Source organism: Chlorocebus sabaeus, chromosome 9 (assembly GCF_047675955.1).
Source record: "Chlorocebus sabaeus isolate Y175 chromosome 9, mChlSab1.0.hap1, whole genome shotgun sequence".
Lineage (NCBI taxonomy): Eukaryota > Metazoa > Chordata > Mammalia > Primates > Cercopithecidae > Chlorocebus > Chlorocebus sabaeus.
The window spans coordinates 75,884,642-75,905,787 of NC_132912.1; the positions used below are offsets into that span (position 1 = coordinate 75,884,642).

The following is a 21,146-nucleotide window of genomic DNA, read 5'->3' on the forward strand; positions in this document are numbered from 1 at the left end:
TTTCTAATAGCCATTCTGATTAGTGTGAGATAGTATCTCCTTGTGATTTTGATGTGCATTTCTCTGATGATTAGTGATACTGAAAATTTTTTCATATGTTTGTTGGCTGCTTGTATGTTTTGAGAAATGTCTATTCATATCCTTTGCCTAACTTTTAATTGGATTTTTTTTTTTTTTTGTCGATTTCTTTAAGGTCCTTGTAGATTCTGGATATCAGACCTGTTAGTTGCAGTTTGTGAATATTTATTCCCATTCCTTAGGCTCTCTGTTTATTGTGTTGGTTTGTTTTGTTTTTTTGTTTTGTTTTGTTTTTAATCTCTTTAGTTTCATTAGGTCCTACTTGCCAATTTTTGGTTTTGTTGCAATTTCTTTTGGGGACTTAGCCATAAATACTTTGCCAAAGCCTAGGTGGAGAAGGGTATTTTCTAGGTTTTCTTCTAAGACTTTTCTTATTAGTATGAGGTCTTACCTTTAAATCTTTAACCCATCTTGAGTTAGTTTTCATATATGGTGAGAAGTAGGGGTTCAGTTTCATTCTTTTGCATATGGTTAGCCAGTTATCCCAGCACCATTTATTGAATAGGAAGTCCTTTCCTCATTGCGTATTTTTTGTCGAAGATCAGATGATTGTACATGTGCAGCTTTGTTTTTCGGTTCTCTATTCTGTTCCACTGGTACGTATCTGTTGTTGCTCCAATACCAGGCTGTTTTGGGTAGTATAGCATTATAGTATAATTTGAAATCAGGAAATGTGATACCTCCAGCTTTGTGTTTTTTGTTTGTTTACGATTGTTCTGTCTATTCAGGCTCTTTTTTTGTTCCAAATAAATTTTAGAATAGACATTTCTAATTCTGTGAAAAATGACATCGGTATTTTGATAGGGATAGCACTGAATCTGTTCATTGCTTTGGGCATTATGGGCATTTTAACGTTATTGATTATTCCAGTCCATGAGCATGGAATATTTTTCCATTTATTTGTTTCTTCTCTGACTTCTTTCATCTGCTAGACATTCTATTTGGCTAACGATATCACTTTTGATGAGTTCTGAGCGGATATGCTTGTCTTTATGAAGTTTGAAAGTATCAAGGAAAAACTACCACAAGATGTCTCAACTTCACTAATAGATATGGCCTTTTGTTTGATATTTAATACTTCTATAAAACCATAAACATAGGTATATACGTTTAACTGTTAATATTCTTACTTGAATAACCAAGCCATATGGTGACCATCCTACTTTTTCCCATTTTCCCCAATTTACACTGCTTCTATATATGTATGTGTGTGTGTATATATCAATATCTAAATACTTCATGTGTGTATATGGTATATATAGTTTAGTGTAAAGTATATACTATATACTGTAGTAGATAGTATGTAGACAAGTGTGTGTATGCTTTATATATGATTATATAAGTATATATTATAAATTTATATATATGTAGAGAGAAACAACAACCATATGTCTTTGATAGCCATGTCAGAATATTTAACATTTTAATGTGTATATATTTAATTTAGTCTTTAAAGACACATTTGTTTAATCCCAAGAGAAAAATCTGTAGAAAAAATAAGTTTAGCCATATGAAATTGTCATTTAAATGAATAGAACTTTACTTTAGACTAGCCTGGGTTTTAGAATTAAATCTAGCATTTAAAAACTGTAATAAAATAAAAAAACTTAATCTCTCTGTGTATACTTGTCTGGAATTAAAACTTGAGATAAGTAATCCATTGAAGGGTGTTATGAGGATTGGAGTAAGATATGAGGAGGGCTATAACTTAATAGCTTCAATAACTTTAATAACTGGAGGGATGTAACTGACAGAAGTTCCAGAGAATAAAACTAGTACCAAATTTGGAAGCCAAGGCAAATATTAGTATCTTACAGAAAGACTTTTTTTTTTTAATGATCAAAGCTCTCTAAAAAATGAACTGCAATCTCTTGAAGCAATACTCTTCTATCATTGGATATATTCAAACACAAATTTTTCCTGTAATACACTTACAGAAAATAATAGTATACATCACATATATGGCTTTGTCTGCATACTCTTGCATAGGATGCATATATGACCCAGTTGAGTAGCTCTGGTGTGGATCACACTAGTTAGAGAGTTATCCTGCTCTTTCCTTTTAAACTGCAAAGCCTGTGTTTCTAGGGCAGAATATCAGGTCTAATTTACCAATTAGCAACAGGTCAAGAGAGCTGGAAGAGATATCAAGCCCCACATTTGCAGCTCATTCCTTATAGAAATACAATCATGAAAATTGCTCAAAGAATTGTCTCCAACTCTGACCAACTACATTGGCCACATCTCCTAACTAGAAAATGAACTAGTAAGTGTGGAATGAAGGAGGGAAATTGGTGCAAACATAGAAAGAAATGCACTTTATAGGCAGAGGTCAAAACATGAGAGAATCTATTTTCCTTCTACCTTTCCAACACATGCTAATAGGATTCCTATGCACAATTTCCAGTCTACTAGTTCTGAATCTACGTCCTTTATCTCCCACTTAAGAATTGTATCATTGGTTGGTAGTGGGAGTATTATAATGATTATAATTCAATATTGCATTAATGTTGCATTAATAGTAATCCAATACTACTTTAACATTGCATTAATAGTAACAAAATTTTTGTAACATATGCCTGTTAAGTCATGGGAAGATATATTATGAAAGAATAAGTCATACAAGATCAGAAAAGATGGGTACAATTTCTTAGTCTACTATTTTCTAGTTTCTTTATTCTGGCAAGCCTTGAACACCTGAATTTCTTCTTTCTTTCCCACAAAAAGTCATGAAAATCAAAATATCTACCTCACACAAAAAAAAATGTCATTTTTTCCAGTTTCCTCATTGTTACCCTAAACTTTTCTGTTTACTCAGCTTATAAAATAAGGTGATTAAACTAATCAGTGTTGCCCAAGCTTCCCTGATGATTAGATACATCTAGGAAGCTTGTTAAATACACAGCTTTACAGGCACTTCCCTGCAGGTTCTGATCTAATGAGTCTCATTAGTATTTGCATAACTAACAAGAATCTAAGATAACTTCATCACTACTAAAATTTGGGAAACACTTACCTGGGTTGTTTTTAAAATAAAAACTTCTGGGCACCACCCCAAATCTCATTACTTAAACTCCAGGGAAGACATCTTGTAATGGTAACTTTAATGAGTAACCCAGATACATTTTTATGACTAGGCATGTTTGGGAAATTACGTTGAGAAATGACAGGACTGTTAAAACCTTAACCAGCTATAAAATTCTGGGAATACAATAACAGATTAGATTTTGGACCAGTTTTTATAAGAAGCATCCTATCCCAGACATAAAACCCTATTTCATCTCTGAGTAGCTCAGATTACTCTCAATATGTGGAAAAGACAATACCCAATAAAGGGAGACAGATGTTTTGCATGTCCTATCATTTTCTGATTAGGGAGAGGCTAATGATAATACCTTGACATGGTTTCTTTTTGTTTTTCTGACAGGTATATTTATCTTTTATGTACTACTTTTATTGCTTCTTCTTCCTGAAAATACTAATCAGTTAATCAATCCGGGGGAGAATCCATACTTTCACCTGTTAACTACCCAAAACAGACTATACTGAAAAGTGATTTATTTCTGGCTAGTAGTTCCTTAAGCAGAATGGACATCATTTTTATGTGGATTATACATTGGGCTTCATTGGCTTACATGATACTAAGTCTCATGAGATCATGAGTTAAAAATGTTGTAAAATAAAATTGCCACTTGTTTTCACTTAAAATGCATATAGGTATATCAATATATTTGGCATATAGGCTTAAAAGTTATGGAATATAGTTTCCCCAAACACATTCATAAGGTATTGTAGTTTTATCTCCCCTTCTTCATCTGTCTAACTCCTTCAACACTTAACTCAAGATGCATCCAGTTTAATTTGGATGTTCTACTTATATACACATGTAACACCCTATGCTTCATTTTATCACATATGGCATGAAAATAGAATCATTAAGTTAGTCATATCCAATACTTTCTAAGAGTGAAGACTATGCAATTTTTAAATACAACTTTTGCAAATATAATGTGGTACCTGCAATATACAATAGTGCATGCTTAATAAGTCTTTGATGAACAAATATATGATTGCTCACAAAGATGATAGTTTACGATACATTGAATTATATAGTCTTATACTTACTAAATTATGCCTATAAACTAGAAAATGTTCAATCAAGTATTTGAAATCTCCAGGAACCAACGTTGCATTTTAGAAACACATGTAAAATCGTTCAACAAATGTTTTAGTCACTCATTATATACCAGATATAACTTGCATTTTTGATATTACAAAAATGAGTGATAGTCTTAGAGATCTTACAGGATAGTAAGAGGAAAAAAACATGAAAATATACTGTAGGTAATGTAACAGATGTCTGTATAGCATGGAGTCATGTAAAGGGAAGTTGTGCTATTAACATACTTCAAGAGGTGGTTGCATTAGGACCAGTCAGGAAAAACTTCACAGAGAACATATTGCTTGAACTTGATCTACAAAGAGAAGATATAAGGGAAATCAAGGGCTAAGGATAAAACATTCCATAAAAAGGTAGCAAATGATGAAGAAAAGCATGCTTTATTACAACTGGTTTGGTAGATTCAAGGGGTCACAAGTAGAAAATGAAGATGAAAAGGCCAGCAAAATCATCAAGAAGATCATGTTTCTCAAGCCAAACATTTGAACATTTTTTAGTAGACAATAGGAAGTAATCAAAGAGATATAAGCATGGAACAAATATGACCAGATTTGTATTTGAGAACGACTACTTTGATAGAAGGCTGGAAAATGAACAAAAAGGTTACAAACCCAAGATGGAGATATTAATTACGCAGCTATTTCAATAGTCCTCATAGAACATTATAAGGACATTGTAAAAGGCCATAATAGATCTTTTGGAAGAGAAAGTTTAATTCTTTAGGAATGTAGAATTAATAGAACATAAATATAAATGGAGATATGAGAATAAAAGAAGAAGTAATATGCAATCATATCCACAAACTTTATTTTGATGACTGAGTAACCTGAAAAAAAATGAATTCACTCACTTGTCCAGTAACAAAGGAATCCACAAGAATGCAGATTTTAATCAATAGGAATTTTATTACTTAGCACAAGTAAGGAAGCATTCCCCAAAGCAGTGTCTCCCTGAGAGAGTTTATGAAGCTATGGAGAGAGGAGAGTGAGCATCATCACATGTACGGAACGGGTCCCAGTTGCTTAGAGGCAGTGAGTCTTTATGCCAGCACAAAGGTCGCATGTTCTGGTAATGATGTTATAGTTCCTCTCGGGATGGAGACTTTAGCATGATAATGAGGAAAGTTCACTCAGGTTCATCTGTCAGTTGCTGGGGTCTGTCAGGAGCTGGTTCCAACCAACTGGGTGACCACATGCCACACAGAGTTTTGGAAAAAGTAGTCTACAAGGCAGGAGGCTGTAAAATAGGCTGATTGCTCAAGTTGATTAATTCCTATAGTCCCTGGAGACTCTCCTTGTCTGCTTAAAATTGCATAAATAGTGGGGTCATTCCTGAAATCGAAAATAAAAGAAGAGCTAATTTATCCTACTGTGGGAGTATAAGTGAAATAAATGAACAGTTTTAGGTTTGGTTTTAAAAATCTATGCATACCTGTCAGACTCCTAGGACAAATGTCCTAAACTGTGGAACAAAAATGTCTTTATCTCCGAAGAGTTATCCAAGATAAAGATATCTATTTTAGACAACCATATAGTTAGCAGTTTGTATCAAAACAGTGCATTCTAACTGATGAGACCATATTGTTTGTCCTAAACAATTCTGATATAAATTTTAACAGCTCACTCTTTCACAGTCAAAAATGACCCAATTTGATTGATAAACCAGAAAAAGAATTTTTGCCAAGAACCTAATCATGATGGCACTCTGATTTCAGACTTCCCAGATCCTGGACTGTGAAAAATAAATATTTATTGTTTAAGTGACCTAGTCCATAGTATTTTCTGTAGCAGCCCAGGCTTTTAAAGAACTATTTCAAATGTCGTTTCTGCCCATCAAAGTATTTTTTGTCCAGACAGATATGTTTCTTTCATCATGAAACATACAATTATTGAATAAAAATAGTAAACACTATTCTAATATCTAACTAATCTAATGCTCACTATTTACACATATTAGTATTTTCTGTATATGTTTAATAACATTTGCAAATATTTGTAAAGTTATGTGCTTTAAATATGATATCCAATGCAAATCTCACAACACTGCCATTTTATAGATAAGAAAAATAGATTTGGAAAGATTACATGAGTTACTCTGAAACTCAGGTTAGTGAGTGGTATGACAAAATTAGATCACAGGTCTAACCCAAAGCCCATGATTCTGATAACTGTGCCCTATTACCTTTTAATCATAAGCTTTTTTTAAACAGAAGTGAATTTGGAACATTAAGATTCTTAAGCACACATTTGTTTGAGCATACAAAAGTACTTTAAAGAAATAAATACTATCAAAGGTACCTTTTAATAGTTTGTCAAATAACATACCTCAATAAATAATTTTCTGTCTTTGGCAGTTTGATGTTTGATCTAGAAAAAAGACAAAATATTCAATTGTCTTATTTTTCTTCTGCCATCAATCAAAGCAGCATTATTTTAGCTTCATGGATTATCCTCAAGCAGAAATTAGTTTAATCAGTTAACACTTTCAAATTTTCTTTAAAAATAAAAGTTTTCAATGCACTACTGTTTAAGGAAAAGGTTGACAATTGAAGATGACTGGAGGCAAATAAATAATCTAAGAATATTATTAAAAGAGTCTTTATGACTTCTGCAACATGCACATGTGAAATAATATAAGAACATCAATGATTTTTGTCCTTGAATTTTTCCCTCCAAGATATCATGTTTTTACTCTCCTGAAACATATTATTGTGAGCTCTTTACTCATTCTGTAATTTGTTTGTATCTTTTTAAAAATGTTTACAAAGCTGTGGTAAATTAAATAATTGCTCAATTGTTCTCTAAAAGATTAAGGAGAATAATTATTGTACTGTTTAAATATTATAAAAGCACCAAGTAGAAGGTAAATTGGGGCTACTTGCTAACATGAAAATAAGAGCAGCATTTAAAGGTTTATTTCTAGCCTTTAGAAGGATTTTGTATTATTTTTAGTTCTACTTCACTTAAAGTAACTATCCATCTGTTATTTTCTTTCCAGTTCTTTACACAGTTGAGACTGACCCCATATTTACACTATCATCTTTCCAATAGATATACTGAAATGGAACTCTGGCTCAAAGAGTAAATCATTTGGGTATAGGAAGGCACTGTATATAATTTATCATCACCACAAAAATCTTCCAAGTTTCTTCCCACTAACATATTTTTCTCAAAGTTTTAATATTCAACTCTTCTCTCAGTAAGACTTAGCCTAAAGATGACAGGTGGTACAACTTCTGTGGATCTCATTATCTGTAGCTTTTCTAACAAAAGTCAAAACATAATGAGAAAGATAAAAGGAGTCAACCAAACAAGTGTAATACTCTGAAACTAAGTATTCACGGACTGGCCACAGCCATTTAAACGTATTCTTTGAAGGGAACTTCTGTTAAGAGTGAATACATACACTGTATGGAAGAAATAAAACTTGACTTACGGGGAACAAAACAGGGCTTCCTGCGACTTCAAGACAGGCTATACAGACAAGAAGTATTATGCATTACAAATGATAGCTGCTCCTGTACCATGTAATAGTAGGTGTCAGTCAAATGGGGCCAACAGCAAAAGGCTGACATCTGGCATCTATGACAACTGTCCCACCCACATTCTCCAGCAGAAACAAGTTCATAAAGAAAATTATATTCATGAGTATTTTAGACAGTCCTGTTTGTCTTCTGACATCCATGTGTTTTAAATTACAAACCAGGTTTCTTCCATTGTCTTTAAGAGGGATTTGTCTTTATCATTTGTGATAGCATTGCTGTCAGGGCAGTGAATTTCTCAGCTAATGCATTCATCCACACTATTTTAATAATTTCTTTCTGGTTTTTAATATATACATTTTAATATATACATTTGTATATAATTGAAATCTTTCTCCTTGAGAATCTTTATTCATTTTCCTATATTAAAATCATTTGCACTAAAATAATGTTACACTATTTAGTGTATTTTTCAGCTTATTACTGGATTATTGGATAATCACCATGACTGATTAACTAAGACTTGGGATATATACAAGGTCAAATTCCAGGGCTTTGTCAAAAGGAATTCATATCTTAAAGACTAATGTTCTTCAGAAGAAGATCACTCCTGTATGCTTTGGAGTGATCTCTGAGAGAGACCTACAGCAATTCTGATGTGAGTAGGATTTCCGCTCCTGGCCATCTGGAGAGATGCAGGGGTGGGTGAGCAACTTCTCCAAGCTTCCACTGATTCACAGTGAAGAGAAGGCAGCTCTAGGCACACAGAAGTGGTGGGGTTTAGGGGCAGCCAGAGTCTAGTACAGCAGTGTGGGGTCTTCTAGAGAGCTGTGTGAACCACAAGCACTAATATAAAACCATAAAGGAAGAGACTCCTCCATAGGGCCACCATAAGACATCAGTGTCAGTCAGTGACCCTTCTGAAGCAATCACTATGACATGGTTAGGAAAGGAGGACCTGAAAAGAACACCAAATGATTTGTTCAGCAGGACACACGCAACAAAACCTGTGAAACTCTCAGAAGCAATGAGGAGAACTTTTCAGGAAACTAATTTCCAGCAAGTACCTATATGGAAGCTTGATATTTTATAAAAAGGAAAAAGGAAGAAGTTGATCCTATTTTTCCTGTCAAAAAGTATAGTTTATTTTGTTCAGGATTTTCCCCAAAGTAGATACCATTTACTACCAACTTTGGAAAACTGATTGGTTTAAAGCGTTCCTTACAAATACAGGGTAAAAAGTAAACACAAGCCATTTATCAACACCATTTGAAGTTTGAAAACTCCGAAGAGTTATTAAAATATGGATTCCTAGATTTAACACCAGACCTACTGAATCACAACCACTAAGTATAGAAATCAAGCATCTCTAACAAGTTCTTCACATTGTTCTTATGTGGCCAGTCTGATAACTGCCTATGAACTAGCAGTTGAAAACTCCAATAAAGCATTTACTGTTGAAATGGAAAACTATTCAAATTCATATACAGTTTTTCATTTTAGTGTTTATTGTGCCCAAGTAAAATTTATGTCAAATAGAGATCAACTTTGATCACTCAACTTGCCATTTAGAGTAAAAAGTTTAATGATGTATGTTAATGTTCAAGAAAAACAATATCATGTGTGAAAATATTATACATATATCTATCATAACATCAAAGATTACATTGATGTAAAAATTATAATGGGGTGAATAATAAATTATTAGTAAAATCCAATTTATATATAGGAATATTTTCTATACTTATCAAATATATTATTCTTTATTTTCAAAAGTTTTCATTTAAACATAATAGCTTATAAAAAAGTAAGATAATATGAAAGGTTATGATGCGAAGTGTTCTTCAAAATTTTGTGCATATTTCAATAAAAATGTTATTCAAATATGGACTGAATACTTAACTAAAGATAATTGCTTGGCATAAATAGAATATTTTAGACATCTTTATTTAAAGAAGAAAGCATGATTTCTGATTTCATCAGAGTGAAATAAACATTTACGCTATCATAACAATTTTATGATTTTCAAAAAGCGCATTTTTCAACAGACAATACTTATCATCTAAAACATTCATATTTGATAATTAACAACTGGTTTTGAAAATGTATAATAAACAACAGAAGTTACCACTTTAAAACTCTGGCTTTCATTTTCTCTTATGAACATTTCTGACAATTTCAAATCTGACACACAGAGATTTACTTAAGACGATGCTAAATAAACCAATGCTAAGTATAATTTTTAAAAAAATCCATGCATGACTGGGTCATGTTGTTGTGGCTGCATTTGCCACTTTTCCAAAGAAGACAAAATGTGATCATCATCATCAAATTTCTCTTTGAGGAAGAAAAAAGTGAGACCATTGGCTAAAATAAAAATAATGTAGTTACTGGTACACTTTTTGGCTTTATGAATTGCAATAGAGAAATTCATGGGAGGAAAATATGAGAGTGCTTTATTTTTTATAAACAAGCTTAGCTTTTTACCTCCATATTAATGGAAAATCAACCAGATTCTTATGTGAAGCACAGTCGCTCCTTAGACATACTGTGTCTTGTCAAGGTTCTGGAATCTCAAAGAGTATCAAGCCTTTGAGAAGGGACCTGGTTTTTCTTATTTATCCAGGCACACACATGTCATCAGGTCACAGCTAAGAAATACTGCTTCACATTAAAATTGGTGCCTTGAGGTCTAGAAGCTCCAAAGCTGCCTTGCCACACCAGGGAAACTGGAATCTTTTACAAGGTTAAGAACACTAGCACTTTTAGACCCACCTTTCTAAATACATAATGGAAGAAGTTCTCTCTCAGCCAAGCATCTTTGGATGATTTTCAGAAAAGTAATCAAGTATTCGCTATTCAGGACACCAGAAAACTTTCTTCTACCTATCCTGGGGAAATCTATTCATGTAGAAGAAATGCTTTTCTTTGTCAAACTCTATACATCTGTTTTAGTCCATTCCCATGCTGTTATGAAGAAATACCCAAGACTGGGTAATTCATAAAGAAAAGAGGTTTGATTGACTCACAGTTCCATATGGCTGGAGAGGCCTCAGGAAACTTACAATCAGGGCAGAAGGCATCTCTTCACAGGGCAGCAGGAGACAGAATGGGAACCGATTGAAGGGGGAAGGCCCTCATAAAACCATCAGATCTTGTGAGAACTCACTCACTATCATGAGAACAGTATGGGGGAAACTGCCTTGTGATTCAATTATCTCCACCTGGTCCCTCCCACAGCACATGAGGATTATAGGAACTACAATTCAAGATGAGATTTGAGTGGGGACACAGACAAACCATATCATCATCTCAAAAGGCTTCGGTTTGGGGCAAACAAGCCGGTAAGTTTCTAAAGTGCCTTCTGCTTTCAACCCAATCAAATGCTTTCTCTGAGGAAACAAAGTACAACATTTACCTTGCTGAATGAGCAGAAATAGAAGAAAAAAAAATGCAGAAAAGTAATAAATATCTAAAATGAAAATCAACGACATGTTCAAAATATTTTTATTCAGGTTTTAAATTTCAAATACGTGATCAATATCATTAGTCTTTAGGAAAACGCAACTTAAAAATCAGTAAAATACCACTATTAGAATTGTTTATCCTAAGAATGAGGCTGAGTGTGGTGATGCATGTCTGTAATCTTAGCACTTTGGGAGATTGAGGTAGGAGGATCACTTGAGCCCAAGAGTTCAAGACCAGCCTGGGCAACATAGTGAGACCCCATCTCTGAAAATTTTATCTTAAAAGATAATAAAATGAGAAAAAATAATACTACTGAGAGCTGGTGAGAATGCAGAGCAATTGCAGCTCTCATGAAGCGTTAGTGAAAACTTTTTAAAAATCGCACAACAACTTTAGAAAACAGTTCGGAATTTACTTACCCAAAGCCACATCACTCTCAATCTTGGATATCTACTCCAGTGAAATGAAAGCCTATGTTCACACACAAACCTGCACACAGATATTTATAGTGGCCTTCCTCATAATCACAAAAGACCGAAAACAACCCAGATGTCCCTCATTTTGGGAATGAATAAACAAACTGGAAACCATACACTGAAACACTTGACTTAAATAGAAAGTAATGAAGTGCTGATATAGACAATAACATAGATTGACCTCAAAAAATTATGTTTAATAAAAGAAGGCAGACTCAAAATGTTACATACTTTATAATTACATTTACATGACATTCTATAAAAGCCAAAACTATAGGTCAATAAAATAGGTCAGTGATTAACAGGGACAGAATGAGGAAAGGGACTGACTACCAAGATTACAGTACCACACACTTAAAAAAATAAATTTTATTGTATGTACATTATATGCTATTAAAATTGGAAAAATTTTAGTTATGATAATATTATAAGAAACAATAGAAGTACTTTTAATTGGTTTCAAGAAAAGTTCTATATTAATGATAGTTTGATCCAACTTCTCAAAAGTTAAGGCAAACTTTTGAAATGTTAATAAGTATTTAGAGTCAAGAAGAAGGATGATGCAGGTCTTTTTTAAATTGAGATCTGAGGCATTAAATTATAAATATTATGTATCCTTTCTTTTAATAGGTTGGATTTTTTCTTGCAAAATTGATAAATATTTTTTTATTTTAATCTTTTTAAAAATATGAATAATTCATTGTTTATAAACCTTAGAAAATTTGAAAAAGAAAAAGTAACAAATTTAAAGTAAAAGAAGATGATCACTATATAGAGAAAATCAAGGTAAAAATTTTGGTCTTAAATCTTCAGTGTGTTTTTCTTTTTCCTTGTATTATTTTTTGTACTTGTAAATGGATTTAAAAAAATTTTATTCATGCTTTTGTCAGATATTATATTTGAATTGTCTTATAACCATATATATAACATATGCTCTATATACCACATATACTATGTATTTTCTATAAATAGTACACATAGTTATAGTTTATATAGTTATGTAAGCCCATATCATAGTAAAAATATTTAGTTTGGGGTATATTTCTTTTCTTACAGCAATAAACTATGAACATATTTTCTAGTTTTCTATAAAATCACGTATTATATTTTCTTAAGTCTCTTTTAGAAATCATGTTAGAGCAGAAGTCCTAGTCTTGTTTTTAATCAAGAAAGAAAATACATTAATGGAAAATGAATGGTGCCTTCTAGAAATACACAAAGTAGAAAGTAGAATCCATTTATTTACTTCAAAATGAATAAAAATTTTTAGAAAAATTAAAGATAAGAGGGTTTCAGTCTCACAGCATATGTTCTTTGCCACCATCTAAAGAGTTCAGTGACTATTTTGCTTTAATTTAGTTAAAAGATTTAAAAGTACATAAATATTACAAACAGAAAAAAAAGAAGGAAAGAAAGAGAAAGGATAGCAGGAAGGGAGAAAGGCATCCACCTAAAACCCAAGAAAGATCCCAAATGCTGGAAAGGTAAGGTTTAAGACATTAGGCTGGGAGCGGTGGCTCACGCTTGTAATCCCAGCCCTTTGGGAGGCTGAAGTGGGCAGATCACTTGAGGTCATGAGTTCAAGACCAGCCTGGGCAATGTGGCAAAATCCCAACTCCACTAAAAAATACAAAAATTAGCCAGACATAGTGGTGGGCACCTGTAATCACAGCTACTCGGGAGGCTGAGGCGGGAACTGAGGAATGGCTTGAACCCGAGAGGCAGAGGTTACAGTGAGCAGAGATTGTGCCACTGCACTCCGGCCTGGGTGACAGAGCGAGACTCCATCTCAAAGAAAAAAAAAAGAAAGAAAAGAAAAAGAAATTCAAAGATTTTATTCTTATGGTCAGTATTTGTTCAGATCTTTAGATTAGTGAATTTTACTCTGCTTAAACAGACGCTGGTCAAATTTAATATACTATTAGTTATTGTCTCAGGTAAAAGTGCCATATAGGTAAAATTGAACAAGATATTTGTTTTTATTTTTCATTAACAATATTTTGGTGATAAAAATAATTATTAAATAAACATAAGAAATTAAGACATCTTAAATAATTTAGTTAAAATTTAATAAATGAGAAAATTATAGAGGTGATCCAAATAGACATTAATTTATGGACATCATTTTGATGTCATTATAATTGTATTCAATCAATTATCAGCTGAATCATATGCCAAATTTTGTGCTCTTAATTGGATATGACTAAAGTTAAAAATCAAATGTGACATGATTAACTCATAAAATGGATATGCTGTCGTGTATACACGTATAATGACATTTTAGTCAATACACTGCATATTTAGTGGTGGTCACATTAAGTTATCATCCCATATTTTCACTGTACCTTTTCCATGTTTACATATGTTTAGATACACAAATACCATTGTGTTACAATTGCCTACAGCGTTCAGAACAGTGGCATGCTGTATAGATTTGTAACCTAGGAGCAATAGGCTATATCATATAGCCTGGGAGGAGAGTAGGCTATATCATCTAGAGTTGTGTAAGTACATTCTATGATGTTTACAAAACAAAATTGCCTAATACATTTTTAATTGATGTTTTAAAGTCTAAAAAAGCCAAAAGTGATTAATGCTGCATTTCTCAGAATATGCATTTCTCAGAATGTATCCCCATCAGTGACACAGGACTGTATACTTTAAATAATCCTATACAATATTTAAAACATTTTTCACTGTATTTGTAAATATTTTCTTTCATAAGTTTCATAAATTGTATTTAATGACCATTTGCTACCAGAAAAACAGGAAAATTTTATTGCAGTTTGTACCTTTTATGGGATCAGTGATACCCTTTATTTAAAGCTTATACTATTTGTGACCAGGCATGGTGGCTCAGGCCTGTAATCCCAGCATTTTGGGAGGCTGAGGCAAGTGGATTACTTGAGGTCTGGAGTTCAAGACCAGACTGGCCAACAGGGCAAAACTCCATCTCTACTAAAAATACAAAAATTAGCAGGGTGTGGTGGCACATGCTTGTAATCCCACCTACTCAGGAGGCTGAAGCAGGAGAATTACTTGAACACTGGAATCTAGCCTGGGTGACAGAGCAAGACTGTCTCAAAAAAATTTAAAAATAAAAAGTCAAAATCACAATGGGTTATCACTTCCTACTACCTAAAATGGCTAAAATAAATAAATAAATAAATATGTAAAGTTTATACTATTTCTTAAATCCTGCACAATCTTTCAAAACCAATTACAAATGATTACCTCAATTTATTGATTTTCTTCCTATGAGTATCCTGCTTTTCAAATTAGCATATGCTTAAATATTCCAAGTGTTCTTTAACCTATTTTTTATAATAGTTGGCAAGGGTTTAATTATATTTTAATTACATAGATTGCTCTTCTTTGTGTTCTTATTCAAGGAAGATATAAAATGTTAAGAATTATTCATTTTAATATTGTCATTATATTCATGAATCTCTTCACATGATGGGCAGACTATTTCTCCCTTCTGCAAAGTAAAAATTTCAAAGTTGTTAATTATTCTTACTTATTTTATTTTGTTTGTTTGTTTTATCTTTTGACAGAGAATATTCATAGATACGCATATATTTTATTTCGTCCTCTTTAGATTTCCAACGGTCGTGTGGCAATATGCAGTACTTACCAATAATTCTTAAGTAATTTTACCATAATCTATGGGAATACCATCAATCTAATTACCCCATGAGTAACATTTGTATCTGATCAAAAATGCATAAAGTAGGACTCCAGATAAAGACGGAGAATAGGAGGCAGGACTAGCTCGCAACTCCCACTTGGACGGACAGAGCTTGTGTGGAGTCTTACATCATAAACTTTGGCTACAAGAACTACCACAGGAACATACCAGGAATTCTGAGAGAATCTACAGACCCTTTGAATGAAATGGATCACCACTACAGGCTTCCCCAGTTGCCAAAAAACTGAATTGGCTTGCTTTCTCAACAGGGAAGCTCATGGTCTGGAGCAAGTTCTCAGCCCTGGTCACAGGTTGCCTGGAAATAGACTTGATGCTGTTGGCAGGTCACAGTGGGAGTGAGACCAGCCTTTAGGAATGTTCGTTGCACAGGAGCCTAGCTAGGGCAGTGACTGCTGTCTTTCCCCCACTTCCCCGTGACCTGTATGATTCAGCAGAGCAGCCATAATCCCTTGGGAACATAATTCCATTGGACTAGGAACCACACCCCATCCCCCACAGCAGCAGCAGCAAGCCCCACCCAATGAGAAGCAGAGCTCAGACACACCTATCCTTGCCCCCACCTGATGGTCTTTCGCTACTTGCCCTGGTAGCTGAAGACAAAGGTCATAATCTCTTGGGAACTCTATGGCTCTGTCCACCACCTGAGAATCCTAGTGCAAGTCTGCATCCTCCCTCTAGGATTGCAGTTGATATACTCCTGAAAGCGCCAACTCCTGCCTGGAGGCAAACCAACATGAAACCAGTGCGCTATGCAAAAATACAACCAAGGACCTTTAAAGAGTCCACTTCACTTCTGCTGTCTCCACCAGGGCAGGTGCAGGTATCCATGGCTGCAAGACCTGAAGACAGATCACATCACAGGACTCTTTGCAGACACTCTCCAGTACCAGCCTGGAGCTGGTAGCTCCACTGGTAGCTCTGCTGGGTGGCGAGACCCAGAAGAGCAAAAATAATTACTAAAGTTTTGCTCTCAGGAAGCCACATTCCTAGGGGAAGGGGGAGAACACCACATCATGGGAGCACCCCATGCGACAAAAGAATCTGAACAACGGCCCTTGAACACAGTTCTTCCCTCTGACATAGTCTAAGCAAATAAGAAGGAACCAAAAAGACAATTCTGGTAATATGACAAAACCAGGTTCTTTAACACCGCAAAAGATCATACCAGTTCACCAGCAATGGATCCAAATCAAGATGAAATCTCTCAATTGCCAGAAAAAGAATTCAGAAGGTCAGTTATTAAGCTAGTCAAGGAGGAACTAGAAAAAGGTAAAGTCTAACTTAAAGAAATCCAAAACATGATAAAGGATAAGAAAGAAAAATTCTTCAGTGAAATAGAGAGCATAAATAGAAAACAATCACAACTTCTGGAAATCAAGGACACACTTAGAGAAATGCATAATGCACTAGAAAGTCTCGGCAATCGAACTGAACAAGCTGAAGAAAGAAGTTTAGGGCTTTAAGGCAAGACTTTCAAATTAACCTAATCCATCAAAGACAAAAAAAAAAAAAAAAAAGAAAGAGAGAGAATTTTAAAAAGTGAGCAAAGCCTTCAAGAAATTTGGGACTATGTTAAATGTCCAAACCTAAGAATAATTGCTGTTCCAGAGGAAGAAGAGAAATCTAAAACTTTGGAAACATATTTAAGGGAATAATTGAGGAAAACTTCCCCAGCCTTGCTAAAGATCCAGACATCCAAATACAAGAAGCTCAAATTATACCTGGGAAATTCATCACACAAACATCATCACCTAGGCACATATTCATCAGATTATCTGAAGTCAAGATGAAGGAAAGAATCTTAAGAGCTATGAGGCAAAAGCATCAGGTAAACCTGTAAAGGAAAACCTATCAGATTAACAGCAGATTTCTTAGCAGAAACCCTATAAGTTAGAAGGGATTGGAGTCTTACATTTAGCCTCCTTAAACAAAACAATTATCAGCCAAGGATTTTGTATCCAGTGACTCTAAGCTTCATAAATGAAAGAAAGATACAGTATTTTCCAGACAAACAAGTGCTGAGAGAATTCACCACTACCAAGCAAGCACTACAAGAACTGCTAAGGAGCTCTAAATCTTGAAACAAATCCTCAAAACACACCAAAATAGAACATCCTTAAACCATAAATCTTACAAGACCTATGAGACATAGCACATTGAAAAAATTCCAAGGTATTCAGGCAACAAATAGCGTGATGAATAGAATAGTACCTCACATCTTAATACAAACATTGCATGTAAATCGCCTATATGCTCCACTTAAAAGATACAGAATGGCTGGATGGATAAGAATTCACCAAGCAAATTTTTGCTGTCTTCAGGAGACTAACTTAACACATAAGCATTCACATAAACTTAAGGTAAAGGAGTGGGAAAAGATATTCTATGCAAATAGACACCGAAAGCAAGCAGGAGTAGCTATTCTTGTCAGACAAAACAAACTTTAAAGCTACATCTGTTTAAAAAAGACAAAGAGAGACATTATATAATGATAAAAAGACTTGTCCAACAGAAAAATATCACAATTCTAAATATACAGGCATTTAACACTGGAGTTCCCAAATTTATAAAACAATTACTGCTAGATCTAAGAAATGACATAGATGGCAGCACAATAATAGTGGAGGACTTTAATACCACTCCACTGACAGCACCAGACTGGTCATCATGACAGAAAGTCAACAAAGAAACAATGGACTTAAACTATACAGTACAACAGGTGGACTTAACTGATATTTATAAAACATTGTACCCAATAGCCTATAGACTATACATTCTATTCATCAGCACATGGAATATTCTCCAAGATAGATCATATGATAAACCACAAAACTAGTCTCAGTACATTTAAGAAAATGGAAATTATATCAAGTACTCTCTCAGACCACAGTGGAATAAAATTGGTAATCAACTCCAAAAGGAACACTCAAAATCATGTAAATACATGGAAGTTAAGCAAACTGCTCCTGAATGATTGTTGGGTCAGCAATGAAATCAAGATGATAATTAAAAAATTATTTGAACTGGGTCAGGTGCAGTGACTCAAGCCTGAAATCCCAGCACTTTTGTAGGCTGAGCTGGGCGGATAACCTGAGCTCAGGAATTTGAGACCAGCCTGGCCAACATAATGAAACCTCGTTTCTACTAAAAATACAAAAATTAGCCAGGCGTGGTGGTGCATGCCTGTAGTAGTTCCATCTACTTGGGAGACTGAGGCACAAGAATCACTTGAACCCGGAAGGCAGAGGTTGTGGTAAGCTGAAATTGTGCCACAAACTCCAGCCTGGGCGACAGAGCAATACTCTGTCTCAAAAAAATTCTTTAAACTGAACAGTAATAGTGACACAATTTATCAAAACATCTGGGATACAGGAAAAGTGTTGCTAAGAGAAAAGTTCATAGCGTCAATTGAGGAAAATGGCAAGACAAGCCTCAATCATTTTAGGAAATTTATTTGCCAAAGTTAAGGACGTGCCTGGGAGACAGGTCTATGCCTTTCTCCAAAGATGATTTTGAGGGCTCCAAATTTAAAGGGGAAAGGGTGGTATATTGAGAAGCACACAGTTTTCACATAAACAAAAGGAGCAGAGGAAAAATGTGGGGAGTGTGCATTTTACATAAGATAACACAGACAAAATGGGGTAGGGAAACAATCAGATGTACATTTGTGTCTGGCTGGGCCAGGGTGACTGCACCTGTAAAGATAAGCTATCAATTTGCATTGGCATGATGAAGTTTTAAAGCTCACCAGACATTTCCTTGTGGGCAAAATATGGGGGAGTCATGTTGCTTTTCATCTTGTAGTCATCTTATTTAGAAACCTAAAGTGGAGGCAGATTTGTGTGAACCAGTTCCCAGCTTGACTTTTCTCTTCGGCTAAACGAGTTTAAGGTCCCAAAATTTAATTTCTTTTCACAATAGCGTTAAATGCATACATCAAAAAGTCTAAAAGAACACAAATGGACAATCTAAGGTCACACCTCTAGAGCTAGAGAAATAAGAACAAACCAAACCCAAACACAGCAGAAGTAAAGAAATAATGAAGACCAGAGCAAAACTAAATGAACTTGAAACAACAACAACAGAAAACAATACAAAAGATAAATGAAACAAAAAGCTAGTTCTTTGAAAAGATAAATAGAATGGATAGACCATCAGTGAGATTAACCAAAAAAAGAAGAGAAAAGATCTAAATAAGATCAATTAGAAATGAAATAAGATCCAAATAAGATCAATTAGAAATGAAACAGGAGATATTACTACTGATACCACAGAAGTACACAAGATTATTCAAGGCTACTATAAATGCCTTTACATGCAAAAACTGAAAAATCAAGAGGAGATGAACAAATTCCCGGAAATATACAACACTCCTAGATTAAATCAGGAAGGTGTAGAATTTCTGAACAGACAATAATAAGCAGCAAGATTGAAATGGTAATTTAAAAAAAAAACAAAAAAACCTGCCAACAAAAAAAAAAGTCCAGTATCAGATGGATTCACAGTTGAATTCTATCAGATACTCAAAGAAGTATCGGTACCAATCATATTGACACTATTCTAAAAGATATAAAAAGGGAGAATCCTTCCTAAATCATTCTATGAACCCAGTATCACCCTAATACCAAAACCAGGAAAGGACAGCAAGAAAAAAGAAAACTATAGACCAATATCCCTGATGAACATAGATGTAAAAATTCTCAAGAAAATACTCGCTGGTCAAATCCAACTGCATATCAAAAAAAAAAAAAAAAAAAAAAAAAAAATTCCACCATGATCAAGCGGGTTTCATTCCAGGGATTCAGGGATCATTTAACATATGTAAGTCAGTAAATGTGATATACTCCATAAACATAATTAAAAATAAAAATCACATGATCATCTCAACAGATGCAGAAAAAGCTCTTGACAAAATCCAGCATCCATTTATAATTAAAACCCTCAGCAAAATTGTCATAAAAGCAACACACCTTAAGGTAATAAAAACCATCTATGACAAACTCATAATACTGAATGGGGAAACGTGGAAAGCATTCCCCCTGAGAACTGGAACAAGACAAGAATGCCCACTTTCACTAATTCTATTCAAGACAGTACTGGAATTCCTAGCCAAAGCAATCAGACAAGAGAAGGAAATAAAGGGCATCCAAATGTGTAATGAGGAAGTCAACTTGTTGCTATTTGTTGATGATATGACTGTATACCTAGAAAACCCTAAAGACTCATCTAAAAAGCTCTTAGAACTGGTAAATGAATTCAGAAAAGTTTCCGGATAAAAAATTAATGTACCCAAATCGGTAGTTCTGCTATACACCAATAGTGACCAAGCTGAGAATCAGATAAAAAACTCAACCACTTTCACAATAGCTGCAAATAAAATACTTAGGAATACACCTAACCAACGACATGAAAGACTTCTACAAGGAAAACAACAAAACACTGCTGAAATAAATCATAGATGACACAAACAAATGGAAACACATCCCATGCTCATGAATGGGTAGAATCAATGTTGCAAAAATGACCATATTGCAAAAGCAACCTAAAAATTCAATATAATTCCTATCAAAATACCACCATCATTCTTCAAAGAACTAGGAAAAACAATCCTAAAATTCATATGGAACCAAAAAAAGAGCCCACATAGCCAAAGTAAGACTAAGCAAAATGAACAAATCTGGAAGTATCACATTACCCAACTTCAAACTATGCCCTAAGCCACAGTCACCAAAACAGCATGGCACTGATATA

At 34.1% G+C, this 21,146-nt stretch overlaps 1 long non-coding RNA gene across 1 annotated transcript in view; it reads left to right on the forward strand.

Moving 5' to 3' along the window:
• Window positions 1-10,986: 10,986 nt before the first annotated feature.
• The window catches only part of LOC140712505 (uncharacterized), a 32,565-nt gene continuing 22,405 nt past the window's right edge, over window positions 10,987-21,146 (forward strand). The window contains exon 1 of the long non-coding RNA XR_012094109.1: window positions 10,987-11,083. This is a non-coding gene — a long non-coding RNA (uncharacterized lncRNA). The remainder of the gene's footprint in view (window positions 11,084-21,146) is intronic.